General features: G+C 48.3%; 1 long non-coding RNA gene across 1 annotated transcript; it reads right to left on the bottom strand.

The window, feature by feature from the left end:
- Positions 1-6551: 6551 nt before the first annotated feature.
- On the bottom strand, positions 6552-10852 carry LOC116667991. The gene is made up of 3 exons (XR_004325008.1): positions 10730-10852; positions 8249-8400; positions 6552-7353 (listed from the first exon to the last, which is right to left on the bottom strand). It is a non-coding gene; the product is annotated as an uncharacterized LOC116667991 (long non-coding RNA).
- Between the last annotated feature and the right edge of the window lie 8311 nt (positions 10853-19163).

Genomic DNA, 19163 nt, shown 5'->3' with positions numbered 1-19163 from the left:
ACGTCCCAGATCTCAAGCAAAAGGCTTCTGCCCGCAGCCCTCGCTAACCTAGAACCATGCAGGGAAGGGAATTCCGGAAACAGGGTTCTAGCTTAGCTGAGCTGACATGATCCAAACCACTGAACCTGCTGGGTGTCTGATGGGGAACTAGTCAGTGGAGACCCAGCAGAGAAAAATCAGGGTCCCCACCATCACAGAGTTTAATCTTGGGACAAAGACAAATGATTTTTAAAACGCATTAGCGATAGCAAGTCGACAGCCACCAGCTTGGACTTGTGGTCACAAAGCACTTTCACATCTGCCATTGCATAAAGTCCCCCTTTTGTAGAAAGGAGGAAACTGAAGTCACTTGCCCAGGATGGCACAGGAAGTATTCTAGAAAGCGGAGCCAGAGGTATGGGAATGCCTGGTCTGTGTGAGAAATGGCGCACAGCTTAAGTGGCCATGCACTGGCAGGGGCAAGAGGATGCGTACGGAGGCCATTCAAGAGATCAATTTCTTCCGGTCGGCAGCCAGCCTCGGGGTGGATAATGCCCAAAGGGAACCCTGCAGTGGGGGGGGGGGGCTGCACATTAGTGGGGGGCTTCAGAAAAAACAATCAGAATGTTTGAGCCCCACTTCTTAGACAGCACCTTGGCAGACTGGCTTGGGCTCTCCCAATCACAGGCCTCAATGTGCCCATCTGTGGCCAGATGGCCCCTCATGACTGTGACAAGTTGGGTGAGAGATGCCCTTGCTCAGGTCTCTGTCCGCCTCTGCAGAGAACTTTCTCCACCTTGGTCCCATCACAGGGCACACAGAGGCAGTCCACCCCACACCCTGCACACACTGGACCTTGTTCTAAACTAGGCCTGCCATCTAGCCTAGTGCCTGTGATTTGCCAGGAGGTGCCAGGAGACAGGAGGAGGGAGCCAGACAGACCTGGCGGTCTGATCCTGGCCCTGAAGTTCTCACCTGCAGAAAGGTTTAACAGCAAGGACCTCTCCAGGTGGCTGTGACAAGTAAAGGAGACCATCTCCAAAAAGGGCCAAACATAGTGCTGGGCACAGAATGGGGGTTCCTTCCTCTCCCTCTTGCTCTGCCCAGGAGAAAAGTCTCGAATGGTCATTCTTCAACAGTAGAGAGTGTCATGCTTGAGGTCAGTCCCCTCGGTGGACACACGATGGTCGAAGCCAGAGAAAAGGGCCTTTTCCAAGATCACTGAACATCATACAGACCCAGCCGGGCCTAGCACCCAGGTCCTCTGACACCCACTCAGGGACCTCTGCCCTGACACTGCAGGGGTTGTTGGGGGCTGGGCACTTGAAGCTACAAAGTGGGGGCAGGGTTTCAGTCTGTCCCTGATGAAAGCCACCCAGCCACATCCCCATCACATCTGTCCCTCCTGTTGCTTTGAGGAGCAACTGTGTTATTTGTGATTTCTGACATTTGCCCCCTTCCCAAGTCCCCACCCCTTTCCTGTTTGGCCTGTGAATTGGAAAGGGCTATAAACAGGCAAGCAGGCTCCTCGCCCCCGGGGCGGGCCTGTCAGCCAGCCAAGGGAAAGGTGGGGCCCCGGGGACCCCCGCCCCCACCCTCCCCACACAGCCCAGCTGAGGAGCTTGTAAAGATAGGATTTGTTTGTTTTTTTGGATCTGGCTCAGGATCTGGCTGAGGCCAGGCCCTTTGGGGAAAAGCAACTTTTAAATAAATGCTTCAAGATTGTGCAAACATTTCAGTAGTATTGGAGGCCTGGCGTTCTGGGTCAGGGAGGGAAAAAAATACCCGTCAATCATTCTAGAGATGAAAACCTGATAGCAGAGTGGTTGGTGAGGACTGGGGCTTGGGTTGCACATCTCAGCTGTGGCTGGCTGGGACCCAACTACACTTAAGACCTCTCTCCAAAAATTCATTTGCATGTTAATCAATAGAGCAGCCTGTCGGACAGGCACAGAGAACACAAGCAGCTCACAATGTGATGTGTGTGATGCGTGCAGAAAGGACAGAACTCAAGAGGCACACATACCTGGGTGTGAGCCCTGGCTCGGCTCCTGATTAGCTCTGTAGTCTTCGTAAGTTATTTAGCTTGACTGAGCCTCAGCTTACTCATTGGTAAAATAAGGTAATAACATCAATCTTACCAAGATGCTGTGAGAATTAAATAAAATACAGATTAACAACAGAAAACCTGGCCCAAAGCAAGAGCTCAGGGATATAAATCATGACAATATCATGAGCTTCCATTTATCAAGCGTTTTCTACAAATAGAGACGTGTGTACATTTCCAGCCATCCTCGAAGCATGCCCTGCTTGGCCATCATTCACAAGCATATCCTCTGCGCCATCCGCAACTAGCTCCCTCTTGTGCAAGAGTGGGGATCAACCCCTGAACTCAGGAGCTCGTGGTCTTGAAACAAAGATGCTCTGAACTCACAGACCATAAGCTGGGCCAGAGAAATGTGTACACAGCCTGGAACAGGGAGAGAGAGAGAGATGGTTCTGTGCGAGGATTCCAGCCAGCTTCTGTGGAGAGGGGAGATTTGATCCAGGTTTTGAAGATGAGTAAAATATCCACAGGCAGGCAAGCAGGCACTGGAGAAAAGCATTCCAGATGGAGAGATGGCTTAAGCAAAGGCTCTGAAGCAAGCCCTGTATGCAGCAATTTAGGACATAGGGAAGAGGGGCATTTGGAAAATAAAACTGGCAAAGTCAGGTTGAAGTCAAAGCGCAAAGAATCCTGCCCTGAGAGGGTCCAACTTGGTTCCCTGGGCCAGGCGAGTGTCCCTTCCTGCTCACTGGATTCTCCTCCCAGCAGCTGCGTAACTAAGGCAGTTGCTCAATCTGTCTGTATATCCCCGTCATCCCTTCCCAACCTGCCTCAAACAGCTCCCTCCTTTAAGAAGGTCAAGGTGCTCCACCAACACTGGGTACCATTATTTTACATGTACACACACACAGAAACATGCATCCACGTATTCGCATGTGCATGCACACACACACACACACACACACACACACACACGCGGACATGGGCTCAGGAACCAGAGAAACTTGGCTTCAAACCCAGCTTTTCCATTTGCTGCTGCAGGACCCTGAGCCAGGCATGCATTTGTTGCATATAAAGGGCCAGTACAGTGCCTGGCACACAGTAGGCACACACGATACAGTTATCATCCAACACATCAACAAACTCAAACTATCTGTTTCTACTTCAAGGAGAAACTACCACCTAATAGGGTCAATTCTGAGACTGTGTGGTCCAGGAATCAGTCCCCTACCCCGTCATCATACATATGGGGAGACAGGCTCAGAGGAAGAAAGCATAACCAGCTTGGAAGCAGGGAACAGAGGAGCGCGTTCACAGAAGCTTTCCTGGAATGCCCAACCATTGTGCTAAGCCTTGGAGAGTGAGTAGGATTCCCCAGGTGGGTCCAGGTGGGAAGAGCACGTCAAGCAGAGGGAATGGCTTGAGCATGTGCCCAGATATTAGGGATGAAATTGGAGAAAGACAAGTCATCTCTTCTGTCAGGGCCTGTGCTGGAGGGTGGAGAGATGGAGCTGGGAAGCAGCCAGGCAGAGAAGGCCCGGTGGGGTGCTCTGGGAAGCCGGACATCTTGAGAGCAAATGGGAGCCCTGAAGGGCAACATTTTACGAAGAGTCTCCAGGGCTAGAGCAAGACTGCTGGCTTGACCCATGAAACCAGAGGTGGGTGGATTTGAGAGACACTGAGGAGGTGCAGCAAAACTCCTCAAAGAGTATTTACTTTCTAGAGGAGAAAAGAGAGATAGAGACCAAGTAGACGCGGAAGAAGGAAACACTTGTGATGATTTTTTAGTCTGGCTGGCTAAAGCACAAGGAGCCACCTTTAACTCAAAGGACTGTAGCTGTGGGATTTTCAAGAGGAGAGTACTCAGGACAGAGGGGCTTCCTGAGGCCCCAGCCTTCAAGCCCAGCAGCTGTCCTACCTACAAAGCCTTCCACCACATCCCAGCCTGCCCACCCTTCTCCATCCCAGTATGGAAGGCAAAGGCCATACACAGACCCAGTCAAGGAAGCCCACAGGACAGGATGGAGGAGAAAGCCGGCTCCCTTAGCGGGGAGGGGGTGGACAAATCACATGGCAGTGGTCCAACTTTCCTCCAACTTTATCTCCTTCCCCCTTTCGTCCTGCCTCCTCTGGATCCATGCCCAGGGCTGCCCTCAGCCTCTTACTAAGTGCCTTGGAGCCAGTCCCTCACCTCTCTAACCCTCAGTCTCCTCTTCTACAAAGGGAAGTTAATAGTACTTAGCAAGCAATGCTGCTGAAATTGTTGGCAGGTGCCATACCCAGAAGGGCTGCTCAAAAGGCATCAGATCCTTTCTCAATAAATGATTCCATTTTTTCCATGTGTGTGATGCTGCCCTTTACAATTTACAAATCCCTTTCATTTTTTTTCAGCACACCACCACTGTGAGGTGACTATTATGGGGCAAAAGGCTCTCTCATACTGTCAGCTAGGGGCCAATCAGGACATGAAGCTGGGCCCCTAGGACTCTCCAGCCTACCTCTCCCTGAATCTGTCTCATTCTGGGGCATCCCCAAGCTACCTCCGCCTTCCCTGGCTTCCCCCGCCACTGCCCCTGCCCCCGCCTCCATCCTTCCCCTCCCGTCTCCTCCCTCCCCTCCTCCCCCACCGTCTTCCCCTCCCCTTCCTCCTCGGCGCCGCCCCCTCCTCCTCGTCGTCTTCGGGGCCCAAATACGTGACACCTGGAGCAATAGCAGCCGCCCCTGGCCTGGGCCTCATTACGGGGCCGCCCTTATCGCGGCGTGCATCACATTATTTCATTTCAAAGAATCCGCAGAGAAACCCGTCCCCGGCCGGCAACAGAAAGTAAAAACACAGCTGACTCCCATTAGGGCCCTCTCACAGGCTCCGCGTGAGGTAATGAAATATGGAAGCGGTGAGATATGTAATGCTTTATTAAGCGGTCTCAGCTACAACGGCGTGCATGCCAATTACGCCTGCAGGCTACCGCCCGCCCCCGGCCGCCGGACCACCCAGCGTGCGCCCGGCCCGCGCCCCGGCGGCCGATCGCAGGGAAGGAGGGAGGGAGGAGCGAGGGGAGGAAGGAGGAAGAGGCACGGAAGAAGGGGAGGACGACCGGGGGAAGGAGAGGGAAGGATGGCGAGGAAGAAGAGGAAGGGGAGGGACAGTAGCCGGTACTCAGCGCCATCTCTGGGTCACGGAAAGTAAGCATCCTTTGGGTGCTTGAGAGAGCCAGGCCATCCTCTCCACCAGACCCATGGGGCCCTGGGAATCTCAGAGTGACCGGAGCAAAAGTAAGAGGACTCAGATTCCTAGAAGCCAGGAAACGGAATGGCCGAAACTAAGGCTCAGGGAGGAAAGACACTTAAGAGGATCACACAGATGAGTCCTGAGCAAGATTAGAGAGAAGCCTGACCTCCTGTTTCCTAAACTAGATAATTTCCATTCTGCCAAACTGCCTTTTCTTTTCCCTATAATGATGTCTAAATGTCAAAGTTTCGGCATCATTGTGTGGATGGGAAACGTTCTCTTTTTTTTATATCTGACTCTCTAACATCCCTGAAATCCTCTTCCCTTTCTAACTGGCCCTATGTTTTCCAAACTTTGCACAGTTTTCCGACCCTGCCACTGCCATGGCTAGGCAAGCTAGCCTTTCTGAGAATCAGTTTCCTCATCTGTATAATGGGTATAACAATCCCCATCTCCTTGGGTTCTGGTATAGATGAAATGAGACAATGCATATTGTGTAGCCCAGTCTGCAGTGACGCCTGCCGCATTCAGTACTACAGTGAGCCTGTCCTGTCAGTCCATGCCACAGATAGTTCCCGGGTCCCCACCTGGTGCCAGGGAACATACTTGCTGATGTCCTTGCATGGAAAAGGCAAGCTTCCCCGTTCAGGAAGCTCTGGTAAAGTTTCAGCTGCAGAGAGGGAAGTGAAAATTACTGGCGAATATGGAATTTGGGATTATCTGGGGATTTGCATTCTCCATTCCAGGAGTTCTCAGCCATTTTTCTACCTCAATACAAACAAAGCGATGGTTCACTGCCTCAGGAGGGCCCAGAGGGAGGGGCTGCAGCAGGTAACCCAGGCTGCAAGGCTCGGTGTGGTGCACACTCGGGGCTCCCCGACGCCTACTCCTGACGCCCAAGCAAGCATTGCAAAAGGCAGGGAGTTGTTTGAAGAGCATTATTTTAGAGAGGTGGCCTGGAATTCCCCTGGATTTCTTCAAAGAAAAAGACAATCATTTGCAAACTTGAGTTCTTTCACCGGTGTTTAGCAGCAGATTCCTTGTGAATCCAGTAGGCAGAATCCCAAGTTAAGATCTGATGGAGGGAGTTATATGATATATATAATATTTATAATAGATATTATAGATAATAATGAAATATTAGAAACATAAATAAAATAATAAAATAAAATAATGCTTATTTAATCTTTACAGAAATCCTTTAAGGTCAATACTTAAGGTCATTTTGCAGATGAGAACAGTAGACCCAGAGAAGTGAACTGTCTTTTTAAAATTCAACAGCTATTAAGTGGCGGATAACCTAGACAGTTTGGTTCAAAATGCCACACTCTTGATCACCATACAATCTGGAAATCACAGGGAGAAGGCAGAGACAGGCGGCAACTTAAGGGACACGGTGAGTAGCGCTAATATCTCTATAAAAGTCTATGAGCTGCTATTATACACTTAATTCTTGCAACACTATTGTGAGATGGGTTTCATTGCCTCATTTTACAGCTGAGGAAATCGAACCCCAGAGAACCCAGAGAAAAAGGCCCTTCTCCCAAGTTTATTCAGCAGGTCAGTGCAGAGCTGTGATGAGAGCGTAGGTCTGGTGACCAGGTTGGCATTCTCTTCTCCAAACCACCTCTTAGACTCCCCACCAGCAGGCTCCTCACACCAGAAAACAGCATGTGAGGAAGACTAAAAGAAGGAGCAACAATGCCTAAATGGCCAAGTTCAGTCATCATTTTATGGGTGAGAAATGGTTTTTTGGGGTTTTTTTCCACATCTCACTTTCTAACAAACATCCCTAAAATCTACACACACCCCCACCAACTAACTCTCCATATTTACCCAAGAACACCTCATTTATTCAATGACAGTGAATGGAGCTCCTGCTCAGGCTGGATGCTGAGGAAACAAACTCATGTTCCCTGCCCTGGAGGAGCTCACAACCCAGCAGGGGAAAAGGGCACCTGAACCAATAATGAGTCTAAAGCCGTGATGGAGATGCTTGTTACGCACAGAGAATCAGGCCCATCTGCCCAGAAGGTGAAGGTCGTTCTCAACAGACGTGATGTTTGTGCTGTCTTGTGAGGTGAAGAAAAGGAGTCACCTTGGAGGAGAAAGAACAGAGAGACTTAGGAAAAGTGCGGAGCACTGATCATCCAGAACTCCTTCCAGGAACTGCTAGTCATTTTTAGGGCCCCCTGAGCAGGACAGGTGTTAACTAGAGCTGAGTGCTGGGTGAGCACCACAGGTTTGGTTAAGTTAAATTATTTAAATCATTCGGAAGGGAGGGTGCTCCTTCCTCCCTTGATAATTGTTTTTCTTTGAAATCTTGCTCCCAATTACCATCTCTCCACTTCATTCATCCTCTCTTAGGACAGAGAGGCCCAGACCTTTATTTTCAACATACAGGTGACACTACCCCCCATTTTATAGCTGAGACTCTGAGAAGTCATTTACATCAAGTGGAAAAAGTATGACTTTCATTTGTTAAGCACTTAGTATGTGCCAGGTACTGTACTAAGCACTTTATATACATTCATCTCACTTGATCCTCAAAAATAATGAGATAGGTTTCTAAAAATTTCTAACTTCTTTCACATTTCATATTTTTGGACATGCTTGTCTTCTGCCCTACAAGTATTCCTCTGTTTGCACCTGGTGCACTATTTAGTCTTCAAACTAAATAATAGGCTTTAGATAAGAGAGCCAACGATACAGTGGTTCAAACAGGATAGAGGTTTATGTCTCAGCTGGGCAGTGGTTTGGAGATAGGCATTTGGTCCAAAGTGAGTGGGACAGCCGTGCTCTCTGAGGCCACCCAGGGACCCAGGTTCCTTCTATTTTGTTGCTCTGCCATCCCTTCATGGCCAAAACTAGTCTCCCCACACCCTGTCCTCAGTCCAGCCATGAGAAGCGATGGCAGGCAACTTCACGGGGAGGGGTATTCCTATTATTAAAAGGGAGAGGAGAAAGCAGAACTGGGAAATTAAGCAACATACTCAGCCATCCCTATGTGCCATCTAGAGGCCTCCTCACAAAGCCTTCCTGGATCGCTTCCCAAGAAGAATTAATTGTCTCTTCCTTTGTTCTTCTACAGCCCCTTGTACTTCGCTGCTTTATACTTCTCCGTTTACAGGCCTGACCCCCTCACCTGCAAATAATAAGCACCATAAATACTGAGCGCTTGCTATGTCCTAGGCGCTGTGCTAGCAAGTTTTATGCATTAAGTTATTTAATCTTGGCACAACCCGGGGCATTTCCTCCTCTGAAATGGGCATAGCAACGATACTGACCTCATAGGGTTGCTGACGAGGATTAAAAGAACTGGTTTTGACAAATGGACAATATGCACATGAAAAAATGCTCAATATCGCTAATTATCAAAGAAATGCAAATCAAACTACAATGAGGTATCACCTCACACCAGTCAGAATGGCCATGATTAAAAAGCCCACAAAGGATAAATGCTGGAGAGACTGTGGAGAAAAGGGAACCCTCCTACACTGTTGGTGGGAATGTAGTTTGGTGCAGCCATTATGGAAAACAGTATGGAGAATTCTTTAAAAACTAAAAATAGATTTACCCTATGATCCTGCCATCCCTGGGCATACATCCAGAGGGAACTCCAATTTGAAAAGATACATGCACCCCACTGTTCATAGCAGCACTCTTTACAATAGCCAAGACATGGAAGCAATCTAAATGCCCATCAATAGATGACTAGAAAAAGAAGTGCAGTACACACACACACACACACACACACACACACACACACACACAATGGAATACTATTCTGTCATAAAAAAGGAAAATTATGCCATTTACACCAACATGGATGGACCTGGATATCATCATACTGAGTTAAGTAAGTCAGAGAAAGAAAAATACCATGTGGTATCACTTATATGTGGAACCTAAAAAATGACACAAATGAACTTATTTATGAAACAGAAACAGACTCACAGACATAGAAAACAAACTATGGTTACCAGAGGGAAAGGGTGGGTGGAAGGATAAATTGGGAGTTCGGGATTTGCAGATACTAACTACTATATACAAAATAGATAAACAACAAGGTCCTACTGTATATCACAGGGAACTGTATTCAATACCTTGTGAATAGCCTATAATGAAAAAGAATATGAAAAGATATAGATATAGATATATATAACTGAATCACTATGCTATACACCAGAAGTTAACACATTGTAAACTGACTATACTTCAATAAAATTTTTTTAATTAAAAAAAGGCCTGGTATTGAGATGGGTACTGAGTACATGCTCAATAGTAGCTGCTACTACTGTGTAAGCACGGATTGACACATGTACCAGTGCAAGGGGCTGGATCAGTTATAGATTATGCTCCCTGCCCGGCACAGCTCACAGCTGAACTGTGAACATTAACCTCATGCCAGGGTGTGTAGGCACCTAGGAGTAGATGGTCTAAAGTTCCTTGGTGAGGTGAGAATTGTCCTACAAATATAAAATACCTAAGTCCTGGAAGGCACTACTTTTTCCCCTTCCCTTCAGATGAGAAAGCTGACTTACACAATGCCACACAGCTAGTAAGTGCCAGAACCGTGACTCAAATCAGACTTATTTTGGTGGAAGAGGAGGGCAGTAATTGGCTAGATACAGTGCATGAATTTCTGATGGTTGATAGCATGCATAAAGTTCACTTAGGCCATTCAAGACATTACCACCACCTGGTGGCAGCAATGAGTATTGCAGGAATAGCATCTCATCTATTCAAATGAGGCAGAAGTATCACAAGCATCAGTTTTGAATTGTTTTAATGTATTAGATATAATCAGGATCTTGGTTTCCTCTCCTATCAATAAGCTATATCAGGTCCTTTCCATTGTTATTAGCCACTAGCATTTCCTAGATTTGTTCTTCTTTAACACTTTAGAATTACTGAAATGAGACTGTATTAAAATAATGAGTCTGCCTCCAAGAGAAGGAACAAGTTATCAGGTAAGTTGTCATGTTTATGCAGTGTTACTTCAGATGTGTGATTTAAAATGAAAATAACACAGAGAGTTGGCTATTAACTTAAATTTGGATCCCTAGTTACTGCTTTAAGTGTCTTCAAAAAGATTTCATGGTAATGCAAAAAAAAAAAAAGTTACTGTTTATGCAAGAAATGGCCTGCCACCCACCAGTCAATGCAGTTACTGGCAGTAAAAATTGCCCAGTCTTCCCAAGTAAATCAGAGAATTTTCTGAGTAGTGTGAGGTGGGTCTGACAAATTGATCCATCAAGTCCTATAACATAGACACTAAACACCTACCTGTCAAAAGCTTCCAACTAACTTTCAAGAAAAGCTGTTTAACTTCCTGCAATATGCAATGCAGTTTATGGATAAGTGAGGGGAACCGTGTGTTTATCCAAAACAGAAATCCGCACGGAACACCCAGAGTCTTTGATATGTCTTGAGATCATATTGTTAATCTTTAAAAAATTAAATTCACATACCTGAGATGCAAAAAAGCAGTACCGTCACCAAGATGTTCTGCATAATTGTTGACGACCTAAAGGGGTTCTACGGCGTATCATATAGACGTCACAGTGTGCACTCAAACACTGACTGTGGTCCTGAAAAACAAAGTGAGCTGTTGTAGGAACGATTGTGTGCTACCAGTTACTTTTCTTAATTATGTACCGATACTGTGGCAACACTCCCCCCACCCAAAATGGACTTAAATCACTCGGGCAACTTACATGGAGCAGTGTCTTAGTATCAAGAAACTCCAGTTTCCCCTTGATACGAAGCTGCTCACTACAGAAGTGTGAAATGTGTCCCCTGTTCTGGCACTCTTTTCTAGCATTAAGCTCTCCCCCCATGACATAAAAAGGGTAATACTCTCAGTAATAGCAACGTCAGTTTGTATAGTGATTTAGAGTTGCCAAAGTCCTCATGTGTATTTACTCAGATCATTCTTCCAACTACTCCATAAGACAGTCCTTTTTTTTTTTTTTTTTTTGGATGGGGAAATGGGGCTCAGAGAGCTGCCCTGACCTAGCCGAGGTCACACAGCATGGCTAACCCTCCTCCCCTCTCCTCCCTCTCTCCTCCCCCATCTCCTCCTCTGCTGACTTCCTTTCTCTCTGCCTTCAGCCCTTCTCAGTCTGTTTCCCTTATCTCTCTGGGCATCTCTGTCTCCCTGTCTCTGCCTGCCTCTATCTGTCTCCATCCCTGTCTTAGAAGTTTATTGTTCTATCTCTCACTCTCCCTTTTCTCTTTATCCCTGTCTCTCTCTGTCTTGTGCCTCAATAGATCTTTAATTTTGTTTTTGGATTATTTTCCCTTGATTTTTACCTTCTTATGCCTCTCTCTTCTCCCTCCTCCTCCATCCTCCTCTCTCTCTTCTTTCCCTCCCTCCCTTCTCTCCCTTCTCCCCTCTCTCCCCTGGTTTCTTAGTGCCTGGAAGTGACAGTTTTCTCTCCCGAAGGCCAGCATCTCTCCTCTGAGGAAGAAGGGAATGAGCACAGGGTAGCAATGAGAAGGCGCCTTGGCCTCTGTCGCCCCCTAGAGTCTGTTCATTTTGCCCAAACTTCCTGCCCCAGACTGAGCCTCTTCAGCCCCAAGCAGCTGTCCCAGAACAGGGATTCCTGGGGAGAACCCAGTGGGGGCCAGTCTTCACATATTCTGCCTCTGTCTGTCTGAAAAGACCAAGTTCAATGGAAAGTTCTGGGCATCTTGACAGGGAAAGTAAAACTAATGCCAAACTTGGAATTCCTAGACCTGGATTGAAACCTGGCTCTGCCAGTTACCAGCTTTATGACTTCAGGCCACCTCGTCTCTCTGAACCTCCGTTCCTCACCCACAAGATGGGTGACCTTGCAAGGGCTGTTGTTAGGGATTAATTCAGGCCATGATGGTGAAACACCTGCCACATCATGGGTGCCCAGTGAGTGCTGATTCAGACTCAGAGTCTAGCAAAAGGGAGGCTGCTCAAGAGTGAGGAAGCATTACCTCCCCCACCCCAAAAAAAAAAGCTTTGAAAAAAAAAAAAGAAAAGAAAATGTAAAAAAAAAAGAATAAAATAATAATTTAAAAAAAAAACAGTGAGGAAGCGGACAAGGAAGGGCTATTTAGTACAGGAACCTCACATTTTGTAATTGCTAAAAGGGGCCCAGATTCTCCCCTAGCCTTCAGGAGATATATGGAGTCTGTTTCCTCACCGCTTGCATCTGAGTTGGCTGAGCGATTCACTTTGGTCGATCGTTGTTAGCAAAAGTGGTGCAAGGCAGAGGCTTAAAAAGTACTTACACATTGGGGTTTGGCCTCTCTCGCTGCGGGAGCCTGGGACTGCCCCCATGTGAAGAATCCCAGGCCATCAGCCAGCCAGCCACCCACCAGGCATGTGAGTAGGGCTATCTCTGCCGTGTGATCACACATGCCTGAGTGCTTTCCTTATTTATTGCTACATAACAAGTTACCCCCAAAGAAGCTTTAAACCACACTTATTATCTCACTCAGTTTCTGAGGGTCAGCAGTCTGGGTGCAGTGTAGCTCGAATGGGAATCTGGAGGCTGGCAAGAGCAGGGGAAACTGAGTCAATACTGGCCACACCCTGCAGAGCTCAACACACAGGCACTCCTGCTTCCCGGAGACTTCAGTCCCCAAGGACTGAGCTTCAGCGCCTGTAGGGTCCTCGGCCCTGAGCCTCCCCTGTCCCTCCTTAAGCCAATGCAGAAGCTTGCCCAGAGTCACAGCACAAACCTGCAGCAGCGGGATGAAAGCCAGCCCTCCTGCTGCCTGCCCTGGGCTTGTTTCCTCACAATATATAAAGAGCACATCGCAACCCTGGTGACACTTCTGTTCAGAACTGAATGTATTTTTAAAAGCTGTCCATCTGGGACTCAGAGACCAGCCCAGGGCAACAGGGAAAAATTAGCAAGAACAGGAAGGAGAGAGAACTTATTAACTGATTACTTCTCCCAAGTGCCCCGCCCTCCTGCCCCTTCTCCCCACCCCCTTGCAACCCAGGATGCCTGCTTCTCCATGTGACCAGACCTCACGGAGGCACCTGCTTCCCAAGAGGTACACGTCAGTCAGAGAAAATCCAAATCAGAACCTAGATCTAGTTCTAGAATCAGCGTCTCAGGACAGGAAGGAAACTTCTCCTGGACTATGCTCTCACCATGAAGATGGCCATTCAGCCTCTGCTTACTTACATGCTTCTGGAGACTAGGAACTCACTACCTCCTGAACTGGTTGGAAACAACTGGTTGAAAAGCGCTTGGGAGACAGATCTTCATGTCTCTGTGACAGACAGCTCTGCAACCTTTGATAAGTCATTTGACCTTTCTCCTCCTCAAAATTCTCCTCTACAAAACAGGAATAAAGCCTCCTGAGCAGGGTTGTTGTGGTAATTAAATGAGTTGATAAATGTGTGCAAAATTCCCAGAAAGTCATCAGAATATGATAATTTTTATGTCATAGGCAGAAGGTGAGAACAGGATGAAACTCAGGATCCTGCCTCTTACAGGGACTGCTTCCCTCCTGAGCACCGCCCCCTCCTGTCACCCCAAACAGTCAGGGGTGCAAGAGATTAGGATCTCCTGAGGTTTCTCCCCAGACCTAGTAGGTGGGAATTCACCCATCATCTCAGGGATGCAGCAAGGCACTGGGCAGCAGGTTCCAGAGGGTGAGGGGAGCTCTCAGATGGATGTCCTGGGCCTAGAATATTCAAGGATGGATGAAGAAAACAGAAGAGAATGAGAGAAGGAGAGAGATATCAAATGTGTATTTAGCAAGAAGTCAGTCACGGTGGTGTAGCCAAGACACCATAGCCCAGGTATAGGTGAGCTGAGTCAGGAAATACCTCCTCAACTTTGCTTGATCTGTCTCCAACATCCACGTTCCTCTGCACCTCTGGGAGGGTGGAGAACAGGGCAGACAGAAGTTAGCAAGGCCGCTGTCCTGAAATCAGGGAGGCCAAGGCCGATTGGAATGAAGAATCCGACACTGGGGGGCAGGGGAGCACCTCTCATCATGCAGATCATCTGCCACAAAGCCAAACAAACGTGCCAGCAAATGGCTGAGTAAGAGGCATTGCTGAATGGAAACTCATCACATCTTCCCATTGTCCTCCTCCTGCAAACTGGCACAGGAGCCTTTTGATTTTGTAGCTGCCTCTGTGCTTGGTTTTAGTGTCTTTAAACAGCTCAGAGGCTTGCCCCAGGCTCTCTTTTGAGCTCACTGCCTCCCGCTGCTCCTCCACACCCTCCCTCCTGGTCCTGAGCCCCTGTGGGCTCCCAGACTTCACCTCTCAGAGACGTAATGGCCCCAGGCCACTGCCCACACCTGGTCGCTTTTCCTAAATCTTACCCACACCTTTGTAAACAGTCCCTTTAAAAACTCACCTCCTTACCTAGAACAGGCAAACGCAGAGAGACAAAAAGTGGAATGGGGGTTGCCAGGGGCTGGGGGTGGCATTTATGTTTAACAGGTACAGAGAGTCAGTTGGAGAAGATGAAGACGTTCTGGAAATGGATGGTGGTGATGGTTGCACAACAAGGTGAATGTACTTAATGTCACTGAAACTGTACACTTAAAAATGGTTAAAATGGTAAACTGCATGTTATATGTGTTTTAGCACAATTGGGGAAAAACACCTCTCACCTCCATTAACCAGCCTGAGGGTGCATCTGTTTCCTCCAGGATCCCTGCCTGATAGATACTCGCCCCGGCCTAGCGCTGTGTTCCCCAGTGGGTCCGAAGTTCCTGAACCTGGAACTCTCCCCGACAGGGGTTCCTGGAAGCTGACCCTCGAGGTTGTACTGGGAGCTGGGCTCCCCCTGTGATGCTCTCACTGATGGCCGCTGGAGACCATATAGACAACGTCACTATAGTTTTGAGTTGTATGTGTGTGTGGGTGCTGATAACTTTGTATTTTCTTTGGGCGTGGAAAAGGAAAACAATTCAAGCTGAAAAATACTATTCTTAAATATTCATTTCTATAAATTTTATTAAAGAATTTTGTTAAACCATTAAAAAAAAATTCTAACTGAGCTGAAGAAAAGTGAGGCTCCAGGGAGGGTGCCTGCTTTTGAGGACCCCACACCCATGGCCAGAATGCTCACACGGGACATCTGCACGCTGGCTTCTGGACAGTGTTTCTTTTTCTCTGATGTTTCCCACACTGGCTCCAGCTCCTCACACAACCAAGGGCCAAGAGACAGGTCCTTACTGTTCAGATGTCTGTGTAACCTTAGGCAAGTCTGTGCCTTAGGCAAGACCTTAGGCAAGAGAGGGCTCTGGGCCTCAGTTTCCCCTTTTGTACAATAAGGGAGATAACCAGTGGTATTCTAATTTTTATTTTTTAATTTTTTGTGGGGGGGTTATTAGATTTTATTTATTTATTGTTAATGGAGGTCCTAGGGATTGAACCCAGGACCTTGTGCTTGCTATGCACATCCTCTACCACTGAGCTACACCCTCCCCCATCCCCGATTTTTATTTTAACCCCCAGCATCCTTTCTTCAAATACAACCTTACGATGGAGACAAAAGTTAAAGTAAAATAAAATCAGGGCTGCTTGGGCTGAGGATGCCGTGGGAGGCTAGCACACCTATGGGGTTCCTTGAGGCATAGTTTGACAACCGCTGTTCTAGCTGGTCCTCTGGCTGTGTATGTGGTGGGGGTTGCTAAATAAAGGAGAGGTTAACCTCAAAGGAGATCCCCTTCCCTCTCCCCCTCTGCCTCAGCTCTCTCCCCCCACACCGAGTCAGGGGAGCCCGGACCCAGGTCCACAGTTCACTGAAACCAGGCTCCTAACTGTGTATGACTCGCTCCCTCCCTGCCCCGCCAGGAACACTCCGGTGGGCAAGAAACTGCTGAGCTTGTGTGCCCGCCACTCCCATGGTGGGAAGCTTGTAGCTCCCTGGCCAGGCCAGCCCGTTGCCTCTGAACACAGGCAGAGGGTCTAAGCTGGGGCCAAGAATAATATTGTGTCAGAGAGTCTATTATGAAAATAATGGGATAAAAGCAGCCCCCCTCAATCAGGGATGTACACGCCCCCCCAGCCTGCCACGGCCTGACCAGGGCTGAGGTGGCCCTTCCAGGGCGGGCAAGTAGCCAAGGGCTTTAAATAATCGTTAACAACCTGTTCATGATTTATCACTGGGGATCAGCTGGGCAGGGGGCTGCTCGCAGCCTGGCCTATTCACTCCTCAGCTCGGGCATGTGGGGAGATATGCACAGCCTCCTTCCCTCCTCCCGTGTAACCCCTGAGCTAGGGACCTCCCCCAGGAGAGGAAGAGCCCAATTGTAAAGTGCTTGTCTCCCTATCGTCTTATCTAATGCTTCCTGGGTGTTCAAATGCATTACCCCATTTGACCCTCTTGACAACACAGTGAGCTTGGTACCATCATGGTTGTACCCATTTTAAGACTGAGGAAACTGAGGTGCAGAGATGTGACTTGCTCACAGCAAGGGGTGGAGGGGTGGGCATTCATGTGCTTGGCTCCCGAGTGCCTGAACCCCGTGTCGCCTCCTCAAGGAGAGGGGCAGGTCCTCCCCCCCATCTTTGCCCCAGGAGTCCCAGTCACCACTCTCCTTAATGCCCTATGGCCTCTGTGCTCAGGGAACCCTTTTAAGCCTCCCTTAGCCTCCAGTCCCATTTATCATTCACATCCTGGGTGTGGGAGACACTGAAGTCCCCGCAGCCCAGCTCACAGTGCACAAAACCTCAACTTCAGACCCCTTCCTGGGGCTCTGTTGAGGCAAAGGGCAGAAAAAACCCTCAACATGAAAGATGGCCTCCAAAGAGCGGAGGAGTAACGTACAGATCACTGAATCCAGTGTACCCGATGCCTTGTGGCTCTCCAGGGAACTGGAGGTGACCACATGTGTCTACGAGGCCATGAAAACCCCTTCCATGGTTGCCGAGCAGAGAGGCCTGGCTGGGAGTCAGGGTCCTGGTCCGAGGGAGCCTCGGTCCCAGCTCTGCCCTGGGCTTGCTCTTGCTCGTGACCTTGGCAAGTCATACTCCTTCTCTGGGCCTCAGTTTCATCTTCTGACAAATGACTGTAAAAATCCTATTTTGCCTCCTAAGGCTTGTAGGGATGCTGAAGTGGGGAATTAATTAAGCTGTGTCACTGGTGGACAACTCCATTTGCTCCTATAGCTACTTGCTTAGCTGGACAGACAGGCATGTCTCCTCCAGACACTGACCTGCCCCCTCAGAGGACGGAGGGGAAATGTGAGGCTTGAGCAGGTGATGCCTGGTCTGCTATGGTCAGCAGCCTCAGCCCCATCCAGGACATCCTGCTTTTGTGCCTAGAAGCTGTACGCATTATCCAGTGCCAAGGGCTTTGCTTGCATTATCTCATGCAATCCTTAATGCCAGCTGCATAGTCTGTAGGGCTAAAATCCTATTCTATAGCTGGAGAAACTAAGGTTAGAAAGGATTAACTAACCTGGGCAGTTATTCCTCCTCCTTCCAGTCCACCATCCATTCACACATCCATCCTCCTACCCTTCCAGCCACCCATCTCCATCATTCATTCATACTGTCAGGTATTCACTCAGTCAGTCATCAAACATTCCCAGGTGCATGATCCTGTGCTTGGCCCCCAGATTTGGATCAGCAAGGCTCTGTCCCTCAGGGAGCTCACAGTCCAGTGAAACACACAGTTAACTTTGGAGATCACAACTCTGAGCAGCACCATGCTGTTGTCAAAGACCTGGGTACCCCTCTGGGTACTACCATCCCTTTTTTATCATTTCTTATGTACAAGCCAGTTTCTGCCACCAGATCCAGAGACTCTGAAGGACACAGTGACAAGTCTTATTCTCCTCCATCATCATCATCATCATCATCATCATCATCATCATATCCTGCAGCCATTAAGCTGAGACCCCCATGGGAAGATTCCCTAATCACTGTCCAAGCTCAGCTAACCACTTAACACGGGGCTATGGACTGAATTGTGCCCCCTGCCGAATTTATATGTTGAAGCCCTAACCCGTAATGTGATGGTGTTTGGAGATAGGACTTTTAAGGAGGTAATTAAGGTTAATTGAGGTCATAAGGGCAGAGCTCTAATCTGATAGGACCAAAGCACAACGAAAAGGCCATGTGAGGACACAGCAAGAACAGAGCCATCTCTAAGCCAAGGCAAGAAACCTCACCAGAAACCAACCCTGCTGGCACCTCTCAGATCTCCAGCTTCTGGAACTGAGAAAATACATTTCTGTTGTTAAAGCCACCCAGTAGGTGGTATTTTGTTATTGCTTCCCAAGCAGCCTAACACATGGATTATCCCCATTCATCTTCACAGCAATCCCTTTTTAAGAAAGTGGAATGTAAAGTTCAGAGAGGGTAGATCAGTTGCCAGGGTTACAGTTAGAAAGTGGCAGAATCAAGACTCACACTTTGATCAGGAAAACACCAAAACTGCTGCTCTTAAGCCTTTGCTGTGCCATCTCCCTCAGTATTCCAATACCAGCCAAGGGCCTGGCCGGAGTATAAGCTTTGTGAATGAATAGATGGATGAATGAATGGATGCATGAATGGATGGATGGATGGATGGATGGATGGATGGATGGATGGATGGATGGATAGATGGATGGATAGATGGATGGATGAATGGATGGATGGTTGGATAGATGGATGTTTGCCACCATCCTGAAACTTGAAGTTGTCTCTTCCATCCCAGGCCCTTTAAAGACATTCCCCAATACCCACCCTGTAGTCTTGGGGAAGAGCCACAGCACCCAGCCCATCTGGGTCTCAATAGGTAGCATCTAAACCAAAAGGATAAGTTAGAGAAAGCTGGATGGAGAGTGAGGGGGAGGGTGCTCCAAGCAGAGTGTGAGTGTGAGCAAAGGCTGGGAGGCAGGAGAACAAGTAGAGTCACACCAAGGGAACAGAGATGGGAGGAGGAGAGAGGGGTG

This window comes from Camelus ferus, chromosome 13 (assembly GCF_009834535.1).
Source record: "Camelus ferus isolate YT-003-E chromosome 13, BCGSAC_Cfer_1.0, whole genome shotgun sequence".
NCBI classification, from domain to species: Eukaryota; Metazoa; Chordata; class Mammalia; order Artiodactyla; family Camelidae; genus Camelus; species Camelus ferus.
This window is presented reverse-complemented; position numbering and strand designations above follow the sequence as displayed.